The sequence below is a fragment of the Rhinopithecus bieti genome, unplaced genomic scaffold (genome assembly GCF_001698545.2).
Source record: "Rhinopithecus bieti isolate Rb0 unplaced genomic scaffold, ASM169854v2 scaffold_32760, whole genome shotgun sequence".
NCBI lineage: Eukaryota > Metazoa > Chordata > Mammalia > Primates > Cercopithecidae > Rhinopithecus > Rhinopithecus bieti.
Genome location: NW_016813956.1, coordinates 520,702 through 536,523, shown reverse-complemented (window position 1 = coordinate 536,523; position 15,822 = coordinate 520,702). Strand labels below are relative to the sequence as shown.

At 43.2% G+C, this 15,822-nt stretch overlaps 1 pseudogene; it reads left to right on the top strand.

The window, feature by feature from the left end:
• Window positions 1–7,922: 7,922 nt before the first annotated feature.
• Window positions 7,923–8,506, top strand: LOC108513395 (60S ribosomal protein L6 pseudogene; annotated as a pseudogene).
• Window positions 8,507–15,822: the final 7,316 nt, after the last annotated feature.

The following is a 15,822-nucleotide window of genomic DNA, read 5'->3' as shown; positions in this document are numbered from 1 at the left end:
GAAAGGAAAGGAAAGAAAAAGAAAGAAAGAAAGAAAAGAAAGAAAGAAAGGAAAAAGAGAAAGAACAGCTGTTGCAGTGGTAAGCCCTTGTAACCAGGCATGGAAGTGGGAGGCATGTAACCCTATGGACTCCAGTTCTTTTTCAGGGTCCCATGCATCCTGGGGTCAAAATTTGAGGACATGCCATGAAAAATAATCATTAATGATTGTATTTGTGCTCCCGCTTTTGGTGGCACCTGCAGTGAACAATCACCACCTGGGCTTGTTCTCCTATGGGCTGGTTCCCTTATTTAAAGTCCAATAGCTTTAAAAATGACAGCACCATTCTGACCTGTTTGTTATCAGATGTTAACATGCCCCTTTCCTTCCAAATAGCTCCATGTGTGTAGCATAGAGTAGGCATACTTGGAATTTGTGCATACACTGAAATTTTTCCTTCCCCCATCTCCAGCAGCCAGGTTAGTGCAGTAAGTTCTGCTTTTTGAGAACTTGAGAGCATCCCGTCGGGAGGACATGGGCCTCTATAACTTTGGTGAGACAGACAATAGCATAACCTGTCCTCCTCTGTCCCCCTTGCATACAGTTATTCTCTTCAGTCAACCATTCGGTTTCTGCATTTTCAATGGGCTGGTCTACTGGACTATACTTCTTTTTTTTTTTTTTTTTTTTTTTTTTTGAGACAGAGTCTCACTCTGTCACCCAGGCTGGAGTGCAGTGGCCGGATCTCAGCTCACTGCAAGCTCCGCCTCCCGGGTTTACGCCATTCTCCTGCCTCAGCTTCCCGAGTAGCTGGGACTACAGGCGCCCACCACCTAGCCTGGCTAGATTTTGTATTTTTTAGTAGAGACGGGGTTTCACCGTGTTAGCCAGGATGGTCTCGATCTCCTGACCTCATGATCCGCCGGTCTCGGCCTCCCAAAGTGCTGGGATTACAGGCTTGAGCCACCGCGCCCGGCCTGGACTATACTTCTTTCATCACTTCTAGACAGTTGTAGAATAAATGCCCATCCTTAGATGGAAATAGGGTGGTAGGGTTCTAATTATTACACACCTTTAAAATTTTGGGGGGTTGTCAACAAGCATTACTTATAACTGGAGGGTCCTGCCCCGGGGATAGTCATTCTGCCTCCCCCTTTTTTTTAATGAGAGTTTGGGTATGGTGAGGAGTCCAGATAGTTAAGGGCTGCCCAAAGGTTAGCTTCTCTGTCTCCTTCAGGAGGAGGGCTGTAGCTGCCACTGACCAGAGGCAAGATGGTTTGCTTTTAGCAACCAGGTCCAATTGCTTAGAAAAGTAGACCACCACCTGAGGCAGAGGGGCTAGCATCTAATATCCTTAGGGATATTCCTTCTCCTCTCATGGACATAAGGATGGAAGGGTTTGCTTACAGCTGTTAGGGCTGATGCTGGGGCCGTCATAAGCTGGGTCTTAACCTCTTGGACTGCTTGATTGCATTCTACCATCCATTTAAAAGGGCTCATGTCCTTTCCTTTTGATTGTTTATACGAAGGGTGGGCAATGAGGCCAAAATCAGGAGTGCAGAGGTGGTAGAACCAGGCCATTCCCAGGAACCCTCAGCGTTGCTTCTGGGTCCTTGGTGCTTATAGTTGGCATATTACCTCCCATCTGTCTTGGGACAAACCTTGTTCTCCTTCTAGGAGGGACCCCAAAAAGGTAACCTGCTGCTGAGAAATCTGTGCTTTTCCCTGGGAGACCTTATAATTTCCCTTTCTGCTAAGAAGTTGAAGACTAGCATGGTATTCTGATGTGAAATTTGTTTGGAGGGGCTGGAAATAAGAATGTAGTCCATGTCCTGGAGGAGGGTTCCCTGTTCCAAGGTCAGGCCCTCCAGAACTCTGTCTAAGGCCTCTCCAAATATCGTGGGTGACTTCTTGAGCCCTCGGGCTGTATTACAGTTCATCTTAGCTGCTGTTTTTTTGCCTATCTGGGAATCCTGCCACTCAAAGGCAAAGAGGAGCTGAGAGTCTGGTCTGCAGGATACAGAAAAAGGCATTTTTTAGACATAGGACTGAGTACCGTGTCTAACTAGGGGGCAGCGTGGACAGTAGGGTGTAAGGTTTAGGAACCACTGAGTATACGTCTTCTGTGACCTTATTAATTGCCCCAAAATTTTGTACTAGTCAGTATTTTCAATTTGGCTTCTTAACAAGGAAGATGGGAGTGTTGTAAGGGGATTGACAAAGCTTGAGTAGGCCTTGCTTAAATAAATTGTCTATGACAGGCTTAATTCCTAAAGTTCCTCCTGGTTCAAGGGGTATTGCCTCTCATTTGGGTAGGGACATCCTGGTTTCAGCTTGATAATCACAGGGGGGCTAGTCCTGGCCCTTCCAACTTCCTGAGTTGTCCATACTTGAGGATCCATCTCAGGTAAGTCAGATCCTCTGGCTGACCTGCCCTTCTCAGGAGGTAGGAAGGCCAGGGCCTATAGATGGCCCCTATTTTCAAGAATTTCAATTTACAATTCCTTTCCTTTTAAGTATATGGTTACCCTCAGCTTGTACAACAAGTCTTATCCTAATAGTGAAACAGGACACTCAGGCAAAGAGGAAAGCGTGTGACATCACTGACCCATCTAAATCACATTCTAATGGTTCCATAAAGAATTTGTTCTGTGATTTCCCTTCTACTCCCATAATAGTGCATTTATTTTTGCATAAACTTCCTTGCTGGGTATTCAAGACTGAGTGGACAGCCCCTGTTTCAACTAAGATTTTCTCCCCTCTTACTGTTAAGGTCAGCTGGGGCTCCTCCAGGGAGACTTGCAGGGCCGGGTGAGGAGCCTCCTGGCTCCTTTCAGCAGCCTTGCTCGGCTACTTGCACCATCTGCCTGGGCAGGGCATGGTCTTGCCACTCTTGCAACTTCCACTAATTTCACTGGAGACATTCCCCTTTCCAGTGACCCTCTTCCTTTGCATATGGCACACTGCTTAGAGTCTAGCCTCCAAGATCTCCCTAGTCGGGGTTTCCAGTGACTTTAGGGGAGTTGCAGGGCCTTTTCTTGGTGGACCCCATCTGGGTTTCCTACTGATTCAGGAGGGTGAGAGCCAAAATACTGGCTGTCTTCTTGGCCCTCTTGTCCTCTTTGGTATCAGCCTCTGCATCTCTGTTGTTTAACATCCAGAAGGCAAGTTCCACCAGCGTGTGGGAGAGAGTTGTTGGCTCTATCTAGTTATAGTTTTTGTAACTTTTTTCTAATATCAGGGTCACGCTGAGATATGAAATGGGATTATTAAGATAGCCACCCCTTCTGCCCCCCTTGAATGAATTGGGGTCAGTGCTGGTGTAGATAGGAAGACATTCTCTCAAATCTCACTATGAAGATAGATTGTCTCTCCTGGGGTCCTTTATTACTCTCCTTTAGCTAACTTCTGTTAGTAGATTTCTTTCCTGTGGTCTCAATTTTTTTAATCCTAACACTCTACAGGGACTGAGTCGTGCCCTTCCTGTCCCTGTCTCAGGGTCCCAAAGGTAGCCAAGGTCTGGTGCAGCCTCATTCCTTGGTCTTTTAAAAGGATGGCTTGCCTTGTCCCTGTGGGCTCCATCCACTTCCTCGCTAGCCTTTTTGAGAACAGAGCTTTGGGTTTTCCGTTTTTTTGTTTTTGTTTTTGTTTTTTTCCTGCTGAGAGGTGAGAACAATGTTCAAAAGGGATTGGATACCTGCCTAGTTGGGGTCATGGGTCTGAAAATACCCTAAATGAGGTTTTGAAGCCCCTCAGGATCTCTTTCTAGTCATTTAGAATGAGGCTTCCAATTATAAAGATCTGAAATTGTGAAGGGAACATGTACAGTAACCATCCCTCCTTCCCTTTTGGAGACCTGCCAGAGGGGAGAGGTAAGATGACTCACCCTGGGTACTGTCCCGGCTGACTCCCTGACGGGAGTCCAAGGATGATGAAAGAGGGTGTGCTGCCTGCAGGTAGGGGCTATTATTCCCATTTGATAGATGAGGAGGCAGCTTAAAACCCTCCCTAACCACTTCCCTCTCCCCTGCCCTTTTTTATCCTTCTTCCATGCCTATGCTTAATTTTTCTCCATAACATTTAAGTCATCATCTGACATTATATATGTTACTTATTTTCTCTCTGTACCATTAGCATGCCAACTCCTTGAGAATGCACTTCTGTTGAGTTTTGCATACTGCTCTGTCCCTTTGCCTCTGTGGTTGAGCTCTGACATGCTTAGACAGCATGCTTTTTGGTGACACATTATTCAGAGACATGAGAATTAACATAGAAATGCATTTAAAGAGACTGTAAAATGTAGCTCACACCTGTAATCCCAGCAGTTTGTGAGTCTGAGATGGGAGGATCGCTTAAGCCCAGAAGTTTAAGACCAGCCTGGGAAGACCCTGTCTATGAAAAGTAAAAAAAAAAAAAAAAAAAAAAAAAAAAAAAAAATTTAGCTGAGCATGGTGGCTCATGCCTATAGTCCCAGCTACTATGGAGGCTGAGGTGGGAGGATCACTTGAGCCCTGCAGTTTGGAACTTCAGTGAGCTGTGATTGTGTCACTGCATTCCAGCCTGGGCAACAGAGGCTTGGTTTTTGAGACCCTGTGTCAGAAAACAAGGCTGGGCTTGGTGGCTCATGCCTGTAATTCCAGCACTTTGGGGAACCGAGGTGGCTGGATCATTTGAGGCCAGGAGTTCAAGACCAATCTGGCCAACATGGTGAAACCCTGTCTTTACTAAAAATATAAAAAATTAACCAGGTTTGGTGGCGCATGCTTGTAATCCCAGCTACTTAGGAGCCTGAGGCACGAGAATCGCTTGCACTGGGGAGGCGGAGGTTTCAGTGAGCCAAGATAGCGCCACTGCACTTCAGCCTGGGCAACAAGAGTGAAACTCTGTCTCAAAACTAAACTAAAATGTAGTAAATGTTCATTAGTCTGTACACTTGCTCCAATATTTCTCTTTATTTTGTCATATATAACGTATGTTTTGTTAAAAATAACATTTCAGATTGAAAATAATATGTGGACAGCAATTACTGCTTACTGCTTAATTGGGCTGTTACTGTGAGGGAAACATGAGCCAGTATCTGTGACACACTGTAAATTGTAAAGTACCCTACAACTGTCACTAACTGCTGTCCAGAGAACTGTTTTTCCCCTTCAGTAATTTGCTTTCCCTTCTCCCCTGCTCCTTTCACTTCTCATTCCTCTTTCTCTCCCTCCTACTCCATCCTTCTCCTCCTTCCCCCTCCTCCCTCTCTCCTCTCCCTCCTCCCACTCCTCACCTTTTCTCTGCTCTCTCCTCTTTCCCCCCACAAGTCCTCCTCGTCTCCTCCTCGTTCCCTCACTCTATCATCTCCTCCCCTCCCTCCCTCTCTCTGTTCCTCTCCATCCCTACTTGCCCATCCCGTCTCCTCCCTCCCCAGCTTTTTCCCTCCTCCCGCCTCTTCGACCTCATTTCTCAGTTGTCTCTCTCTCTATCTCTAGGCTTCGCCGTCCCCTCGTGGCCGATATGCATCACTGCATGTGCCGTGGGCCCGAGAAAGTCTCACCCTCTCAACCCCTGCCAATGCAGCGGCCTACAGATGGCAAGCTGAGGGCTGTGCACAGCAGGGAACCTCAAAAGCTGAAATGCACATGTTTTGCTCCTAGAAACGTTGACAGGCGTGGTGGCTCACGCCTGTAATCCCAGCATTTTGGGAGGCCGAGGTGGGCTGATCACGAGCTCGGGAGTTCAAGACCAGCCTGACCAGTAAAAATACAAAAATTAGCCGGGCATGATGGCGTGTGCCTGTACGTTTATATGAATACAAACTGAGCTTTGTTTCCATCCTCAGCCCCTTCCCGCTTAATGGCATATCCTTCAACTTAGTCAAACCAGGCTACTCCTGAGTCAATGGTCTTCGTCCTAGTCAATTCAGGGCTTTACTAATTAATTTTGGGCTCCTCCTTTTCCTCAGATGGTATCTCAGTTTGGACATGAAGAGAAAACCGCTGCTGTGTCCACGCATGGAAAATAATTGCTGGCCCTCCCTGGTCGTCTGTCCACTAGGGTATCTCCCTCTGCATTCTTGTGCCCTGGTTTCTGATTTCAGAACCACTAAAATCCTGGCTTCTTTCCTCAACATCCCGGAGAGGTATCCTCAGCCTCTGAACCAGTCAGCCACATTCACACCCAGAGGAAGCAGGAAGCATTCACAGCTTCCCCTATACCCTACAACTCTGCCTTGGGTCCTCCCAAAGCTATATCCAAATAAGGTGACATTCTGAGGTACTAAGATTAGGATTTCAACATATGAATTTTGGGGGACACAAAACTGAATCCATAAAAAGGTGGTTCAGGTCCTTTTAGAAAACATGTTCCGAAAGTCCACGTATCTATAAATTTTTAAAAACTAGAAGATGATTTTGAATTGAGCCTATTATTAAGAGAGACTTCATTTAAAGACTGAAAATAAACATCTTCTACAAGAATGATTTATTTTGTGCATTCCTAAACAATGATCAGCATATGGTAGTTGCTGAAGTATGCCATTGTTTCTACAGGAAATCTAGACATTTTAGTTACTTGGGGATGGAAATGGGAAAGTCATTTCCTTTGGAAGAGTAACTAGGAAGGAACCCAAAATAAGGGTATTGTCAAGGATAGTTCACCAGATGGAGAAGGTCTTGTTAGTGTCTTTCTTAAAGCATCTCTCTTTACTGTCTGAGAAACTTGTCTTCCTATCTTCACCCATGGAGAAAGAAATTAAGTCAGTCCTGTGTTTCTTGCTGAATTCACCAGATCTCAGAAGTTCTGTTTCAGTTGTCTGTTAAGGAAGACCTCTATAGATTTAACTTGGTTGTGATACCCTCTTCTCTGGAAAGTCTCATCTCTGAGTTCTTTAGTTGAATATTGTGACTACCACACATGAGAGAAGGGAGGGGTATGAAAACCAAAGTTAGTGAGGAGTGGTAGGTGTGGGAGAACAGGGTTGGGGCTCAGAAGGCCTAAATTCTGGCATGAACTGAATTCATACCCTGGAGTGTCAGATTGATTTATTGGCTTAAACAATAAAGAAGAGTTTTCTCAATTCATAAGACATTCTCAGGTAGGACATGGAGAGACTCTAGTAAGGTGGCATGCCACAGTCATTCTCCCTCCTCCTAGTGATCTTTTCTGTATTGTAGAGGCAGGAAAACAAAAAACTACATCTCTCAGGTTCTCAGGCAGTCATGATTTGGAAGAAAAATGTAGCTTAAACAAACTATATCTAGCAAATCAGATGTAGTCACATGGAACTTGGAGGATAGAAATGAGGCGGGGACTGCATTTCTGCAGTTTCAACTGTTGTTTGGTTCTCCTGTGTACTGTTGTTAGCAGAGTCTCCAGTGACCCATAATGGATTTTTAAGACTTGAGAGGCAGGCCATAAGGCAGCTGTTTTACTGGTGTTGATGCAGGTGCTGCATGGTTCTGGAGCTGGCAGCAGGCGGGAGCTTTCTGATGGTGGTGGTTTTCTTGATTGTGGCAGTGATGCTGTAGTCCGTGGTGGTGACACTGTAGTGATTTTAGAGGAGCCAGCAGCTCCCTCAGTGATCCAGTTCTGCAGTGTGGCATTGGAAGTCAATCCGAAGGCTCAACATAGAAATGTTACAAAATTTATTGTAAAAAATCTTTTCCTGATCTTGCAAGATGGCGGGTGAAAAAGTTGGAAGCCAGATACTAAAGAGAAGAAACCCCAAGCCAAGAAGGCTGATGCTGGTGGCAAGGTGAAAAAGGGTAACCTCAAGGCTAAGAAGCACAAGAAGGGGAAGCCCCATTGCAGCCGCAACCCTGTCCTTGTCAGAGGAATTGGCAGGTATTCCTGATCTGCCGTGTATTCCAGAAAGGCCATGTACAAGAGGAAATACTCAGCCGCTAAATCCAAGGCTGAAAAGAAAAAGAAGGAGAAGGTTCTTGCAACTCTTACTAAACAGTTGGTAGTGACAAGAACGGCGGTACCCGGGTGGCTAAACTTCGCAAAATGCCTAGATATTATCCTACTGAAGATGTGCCTCGAAAGCTGTTGAGCCACGGCAAAAAACCCTTCAGTCAGCACGTGAGAAAACTGCAAGCCAGCATTACCCCCGGGACCATTCTGATCATCCTCACTGGACGCCACAGGGGCAAGAGGGTGGTTTTCCTGAAGCAGCTGGCTAGTGGCTTGTTACTTGTGACTGGACCTTTGGTCCTCAATCGAGTTCCTCTACGAAGAACACACCAGAAATTTGTCATTGCCGCCTCAACCAAAATCGATATCAGCAATGTAAAAATCCCAAAACGTCGTACTGATGCTTACTTCAAAAAGAAGAAGCTGCGGAAGCCCAGACACCAGGAAGGTGAGATCTTCACACAAAAACCAGAAATACAAGATTACGGAGCAGCGCAAGATTGATCAGAAAGCTGTGGACTCACAAATTTTACCAAAAATCAAAGGTGTTCCTCAGCTCCAGGGCTACCTGAGATCTGTGTTTTCCCTGACGAATGGAATTTATCCTCACAAATTGGTGTTCTAAATGTCTTAAGAACCTCATTAAATAGCTAACTACAAAAAAAAAAAAAGAAAGAAAGAAAGAAAAAAGAACTTTTCCTGTTTAAACAATCTGAAGTGCGTTCGATTGTTTGCATTTTAACCCTGACAACACAGACGGCAATTCCAATGTATCCTCATTAAAGACCCAGGTTCTTTCCATCTTTACATTTTGCAAGGTTAATGTAATGCATCAGCTTAGCTCCCTTCATGGTCACAAGATGGCTACGATTGTCTCTAGGATCATATCCAGGCATAGTAACACCCAACAGAGGAATTTGTTTTCATTTGTTTGTTAACTGTAGTATTCCTTGGGTCTAGAAAAGTGCTTCACACACATTAGGCCAACAATAAATATTTGTTGAATGAATAAATGAATGGATGGATGGATCACTGATCTAGAACCACAAAAGAGCCAGTTTACTTTTCTGCTGACTGGCTATCCTCCCTTCAAAATGGAAAGAATGTTTTTTCTAAAGTAACATAAATATACACATACACAAAAGTTGAGTTCTCATATCCTAATACTTTGTTTCTAACAATGCAACTCAAACTCAATTAAGGAGAAGAAAAAAGGAATGTATCATACTATTACAAGGATACAGTGGGGACTGTGGAGCTCAAGCACAGAGCTCCAGCTGGGCCTCATCACAGCTGGGAAACAGCAGAGGGAGTGAAGATGACAAGCAGAGGAGTCAGCTGGAACTAGGGGACACCTCAAGTTCAGGTCTCCCACAGGCTGTGACCTTGGCAACAGTATGTGTTGGAAGTTTCTGAATCTTTCTGCTTACTGACACCTGTGCTAACACCAGAATAAGAAAGAAATTCTGGAGATGCATCTGATGCTAAGGGGAACAGCTGCCTCTGTCTGCAAGAAAACACCTTCCTCTGGTGCAGAGGCCTGAACTCTTTTTTTCTTTGTATTTTCTGCTACATTTTTGGATTTGCAGGTCCTCCTATGTCTTTCGTAACTGCTCTTGTAGTGCAGCCATAGATGAATGGACATGGCTATGTCCCGGTAAAACCTTATCTATGGGAAATGAAATTGGAATTTCATATAACGGATGTGGCACAGATGATTATTCTGCTTTTAATTTATATTCAGCAATCTAAAAATGTAAAAACAGCTGTAGGCAGTACAAAAACAGGTAGTAGGCCACATCTGGCCTGCAGGCATGTTTCCTGACCCTTGATCTACCCTAATGACTGTTGGATATTTGAGATGTTTTCTGAGGCCTGGTTTTTGAAATCTACAAAAAAGTTTTTAAAAGTTTTTTGCTCAAAGAAAGGAAATCTAGTGAAGGAACTGACCTTTAGCTTATCATGGCCTGGTTTTTTTTGTTAAAGTGCTTTATATTGAATACAAACCAACAAAAATCCTATTGCCAAACCATCAAACTATCCTACTATTAAAATGTCACTCTTTCATAAGTGAATTACTACTGTTTTTATACTTGGGATATGGAATGTTTTATATACTTGATAATTATGTCTTAGAAAAGAAAACTTTTTGGCCGGGCGCTGTGGCTCATGCCTGCAATCCCAGCACTTTGGGAGGCTGAGGTGGCTGGATCACTTAGGTCAGGAGTTTAAGACCAGCCTGGCCAACATGGTGAAACCCCGTCTTTACTAAAAATACAAAAATTAGCTTGGCGAGGTGGCGTGCACCTGTCATCCCAGCTACGCAGGAGGCTGAGGCGGAAGAATTGCTTGAACCCATGAGGCGGAGGCTGCAGTGAGCCAAGATTGTGCCACTGCACTCCAGCCTGGGCAACAGAGCGAGAAAAAAAAAGAAAAGAAAAGAAAAGAGAACTTTTTAAAATTGAATATTTGTAATTTGTTGTTCCCTGTGATTTTATGCTATAAAACTTAGGCACTTCTATAAATACATATTAAATATAACCCTGTGTTATACTGGAGTTCTTGTGATTAGAATCTGCATATTAGAAGGAATTAGTTCAAAGAGCAAACTCTAATGAGAAGACTCATTTATACATTCATTAAAACATTTTTATTATTATCAATTTATTATCATTATTATTATTATTATTATTTTGAGATGGAGTCTCCCTCTGTTACCCAGGATGCAGAGCAATGGCACCATCTTGGCTCACTGTAGCCTCCACCTCCTGGATTCAAGTGATTCTTGTGCCTCAGCCTCCTGAGTAGCTGGGACTATAGGTGCATGCCACCATGTCTGGCTAATTTTTGTATTTTTAGTAGAGATGGGGTTTTACCATGTTGGCCAGGTTGGTCTTGAACTCTTGACCTCAAGTTATCCACCCGCCTTCAACCGCATTAAAACATTTTCAGTAGATTTAATACTTTGATCATAATTGGGAGGTGTTGATCAAGTTGTCTTGTAAATCAAGTTGGCTTTTTGTTGTCAGATTCATTCCCCATCCTTCCTCTGCTCTGAGCATCCTTACCTTCTGGCCTCTGGGTAGGGTTAGCCAATGGGAGAACGACAAAAGGTTGGAATTCAAGAGGAACTCTGAGGCCAGGATATTCTTTCTTTCTGCTTCCTGTAGCATTGCCTGCAATAACTGCATCCATTTCAAGGTCTGAAATTCTCCCCTTGGAATTCTAGCTCCTGATGCGTCATTTCCTGCAGACCACTGTCACCCTTCTACCTCCCACTCTGGGCTCTAACATGGCCTCTTCCCGCTGCCCCTCCATCCTTAGGGGTGATAATAGCTTCTTGTTGTGGCTATTTTAATCTCTGGGTTACCCATCTGTGAATCCTTATCTTGGTAGCCAGTTCATTTTGCTCTTTGTGACGACGTCTTATAAGTTCAGCCTAGATCATCTGCTCCTTGCAGGAAGGTAAAGTGATCGCTTGTATGAAATCTTATCTCAAACAACAGGCTCCCTAACTCTTCAGTTTAAACTTTAATTTTCTCTTCTGTAAAATGAAACTACTGACACTGTTAAAGTCTGCTGACCGAAGACCTCTAGAAACACACTTGTGGTCAAACAAAGCTAGGTTTGTTAAACTTGCTACAGCAAGAGAGAATGAACACTGGTGGAATAGTAAGGCATCTAGGTAAGGGGGGTTGGGAGAAGCTTACTATTCTAAGGAGAGTGTAAGGGAATCAAATATCAGCTCTGGACTGGGTGTGGTTAGGAGGTGGAGCAGTTTAGTAACTGAGTGTGAGTCACTTTTTTGAATTTTTATTTAGGAGGCAGGAGAAGAATTAAAGTGGGGCTGGGGATGTCATTGGTAAGAAATCATAGTCACTCTACTATCCTGGAAAAGGGGTATTTACTTTTTTTTATGGGTGTAGAGTGTCCTTATTTCTTTCCTGTGTCATATGTAATTATGGAGTGATCTTGTCTTCACCTTGTTGTTCCACCTCAGGTAACACAACGGCCTTGTGTGATCATTGTTTATACGGTGCAACAACATAAACGAAAAAAATTTTTTGTGTGTCAGAATTGTGTATGTTCAATTGCCCTAGCTTTTAGTTTCTACATGTTGGGCAATTTTTTATGTTTTCAGCACCAACCTCACAGGCTTATTGTAAAGATGGAATATATTATATGTCAGCATATAAAAATTCAGAGAAATATTATTGGCACATAATAAATGCTTAATAAACATCAGTGCTATGGTTTGGATGTGGTTTGTTAGACCCCACCAAGTCTCATGCTGAAATGTGATCCTGATGTTGGAGGCAGGGCCTTGGGGGAGGTGTTTGGGTCATGGGGGCAGGTGCTTCATGAATAGTTTGGTGCTATTCTCACTGGAAGGAGTGAGTTCTGACTCTTCGTTCTCACAGCACTGGTTGTTAAAAAGAGCCTGGCGTCTCCTTTTCTTTCGTTTTCTCTGTCTCACTATGCCATCTCCATATACTGGCTTCCCTTCACCTTCCACCATGAGTGGAAGTTTCCTGGGGCCCTCATCAGAAGCAGATGCTGGTACCATACTTCTTGTACATTCTGCAGAACCACGAGCCAAATACACCTCTTTGCTTTAAGATTACCCAGCCTCAGTTATTCCTTTATAGCAACACAAACAGGCTAAGACACTTAGTTTATTCTAAGTGTCATTACTGTTGAGAAAACTAAAGACTAGACCTTGGTGGTACAATAGAGCCCCTTGTATTGGCTCACAGGAGCCAACTATGCACATCTCTTCCCAACTTAACATTCAGTGACTCTGCATCTGTAGTTTGAATCAGTTATGGTGAGAGAATTTGCAAGCACTACTTGCTAAGATAGCGTCTTTCCCTCAAGAGCTGGTTGTTAAACATTTACCAGTATACCCATCTGGGAATGACCAAGACAGTAAGGAGTTCAACAAAAAACAAATGTGGGATTGAAATTTACTAATTTCTTAAAAAATAAATTTAAAAATATATTTACTTTGATGAGAGTGGGAAGAAATCTGAGTCAAGCTAAAATAAGATTATACCTAGAATGAAGTCCACATTAATATAACCTTTTTAAGGTAGTATTGCATTTACTCTTTTTTTTTTTTTTTTTTTTTGAGACGGAGTCTCGCTCTGTCACCCAGGCTGGAGTGCAGTGGCACAATCTCAGCTCACTGCCACCTCTGCCTCCCAGGTTCAAGCGATTCTCCTGCCTCAGCCTCCTGAGTAGCTGGGATTACAGGCGCGTGCCACCACACCCAGCTAATTTTTTTTTTTTTTGTATTTTTGGTAGAGATGGGATTTCACCGTGTTAGCCAGGGTGGTCTCAATTTCCTGACCTCATGATCTGCCCACCTCAGTCTCCCAAAGTGCTGGCATTATAGGCGTGAGCCACCACACCCAGCTTTCTTTCTTTGTTTTTTTGAGACAGGGTCTTACTTTGTCACCCAGGTTAGAGTGCAGTGGCATGATTTTGGCTCACTGCAATCTTGACCTCCTGGATTCAAGCAATCCTTCTACCTCAGCCTCCTGAGTAGCTAGAACTACGGGTGTGCACCACCATGCCCTACTAATATTTGTATTTTTTGTAAAGATGGGGTTTTGCCATGTTGCCCAGGCTGTTCTCAAACTCCTGGGCTCAAGGGATCTGTGTGCCTTGGCGTTCCAAAGTGCTTGGATTACAGGTGTGAGCCACCACATTCAGCATTGTATTGCGTTTACTAAAGAGTATTATCTATTTATATATATCTGCTCAGCTTGGTTTTTTAGAGTGAGAAAGTAAAGTGCGGAAGATATCCTAATTGATTTACAAACAATGGTGCATTATTAAATGAGATAATGATTTTTAGAATTTTGGAAAATTGTATTTTCTGCCATATGTTTATCATGTACATGTTAATGATTCTAGTTACCTTATTACATGGTGTTTTATGAGAAGACTGTAATTATGAGATTAGTTTATGCACTAAAACATGGGAGACAAATGAGCAAGGGGAAATAAAGCATTGTTATATTAGTTATGAATAGCAGCTAGTGATACCATTAGCTATAACACTTGTGTTATTATATAATGGAGTTGCTATAACACAGCTATAACTATAAGTCTCAGTTTTTAAACTCAATAAATGCCTTTTTTCCCTCAGGCAACATCTAATGCAGGTTTTCTGGTTGGTCTTACCAGCAATCACCAAGAGATCATTGAGTGGCTTTGGCTCTAGGATCATGGAGTTCTCCACTGGATTTTCAGCATTTGACCAACAGAAAGAGAAAGGAACACTCATGAGAAGTTTTCCTAAACCAAGACTTCTTCCCACATTTCATTGTCCGTATCTCAGCCACATGGCCACATCTAAGTACAAGGGAGGATGGGAAATGTAGATTAGCTGTGTTTCTGATGGGAAAAGAAACAGACCTTCATAATTTTTTTTTTTTTTTTTTAACAGGATCTCGCTCTGTCGCCCAGGCTGGAGTGCAGTTGCATGATCTTGGCTTACTGCAATCTCCACCTCATGGGCTCAAGTGATTCTTGTGCCTCAGCCAGCCACCCAGGTAGCCGCGCTCACAGGCACACCTGGCTAATTTTTGAATTTTTTAGTAGAGGTGGGGTTTTATCATGTTGCCCTGTCTGGTCTTGAACTCCTGACCTCAAGTGATCCACCTGCCTCGGCACCCCAAAGTGCTGGGATTATAGGAGTGAGCCACCATGCTGGGCCCAGATTAGCTGCTATGTTAGAAACAATGCATTATAAATAACCAGACGGAAATCTGCTGTGCTGTGAATCACCATTAAATACCAATTAAAATGAGTGAATAAACTTCTGTAAGTTAAAGTATTTCACTGAGTTTTTCATTCCAGTTGCTGATCTAAATCTGTGTTCATTTCCAGGTTTCTCCACAGCTGGATGCTGTCAATGTCTTGTCCAATTTTAGCTGCAACCTGGGATGATGACCATTTTTACTTTTTTTTTATCCTCATGACAGAAAAATTCTAACAACTAAAATGATCAAATGTATTTAATTGTTTGCTAACACCAAAATGTAAATTTATGGAAGAAATCAAGAAATAGTAAGTGTAAATGTTACTACACTCTATGCTGAATGAGGCTGGTGGTGTGAGCAAATGCATTTAAGAATGTCACCAAACTTTAGCTGTGAGTAGTGGCCCTGTAGTCCCATCTACTAGGGAACCTGAGGCAGGAGAATGGCTTGAACCCTGGAGGTTGAGGCTTCAGTGAGCTGTGTTGGAGCCACTGCATGGTAACAGAGAGTGAGAGAGAGGCCCTGTCTCTGAAAACAAAACAAAACAAACAAACAAACACAAACAAACAAACAAAACAAAGTAAGAATTTCGCCAAACTTTAGAGTGATACTAACATTTGTTGAGAGCAATTGATGTGCCAAGCATTGTTCTAAGCATGTATAAACTCTTTTAGCGCACATTATGTAAATAAACACAACAATCCTGTGAGGTGGATATTATTTTTATCACAATTTTATAGATGAGAAAAGTATGTATTTCAACTTTCAGTCAACAGCAGATCACACTGGATTCTCTGGCAACACCAAATCTGGAATATCCTTTCATTCTGTAAGCTGCTGTAGATCCTCCTAAGCCCTCGGTTATTTATATTCTAAAACGCCCGTTCATTTCGTCTCCCACTGCTTCTGATTCCCAAAGCACCCCTCACCCAAGCCCCCAATCTCTTTCCACGAATCCGTAGAATGACTACCATAGCTTGTCAACAGTCGAATAACAGCACACAACCTACCAAAGCTACTATGATATCTACAGGTCAAACACAAACTTCTTCAATTCAGTGTTTATGGTTCTTAATTGCCAGCTGGAGCCCTTGGGCTTTGGACGGATTTTTCAGAATTAAGGGAAACCTTTATCTAGTCCATAGCAAGGCGGGGGGAAACGGTGGGG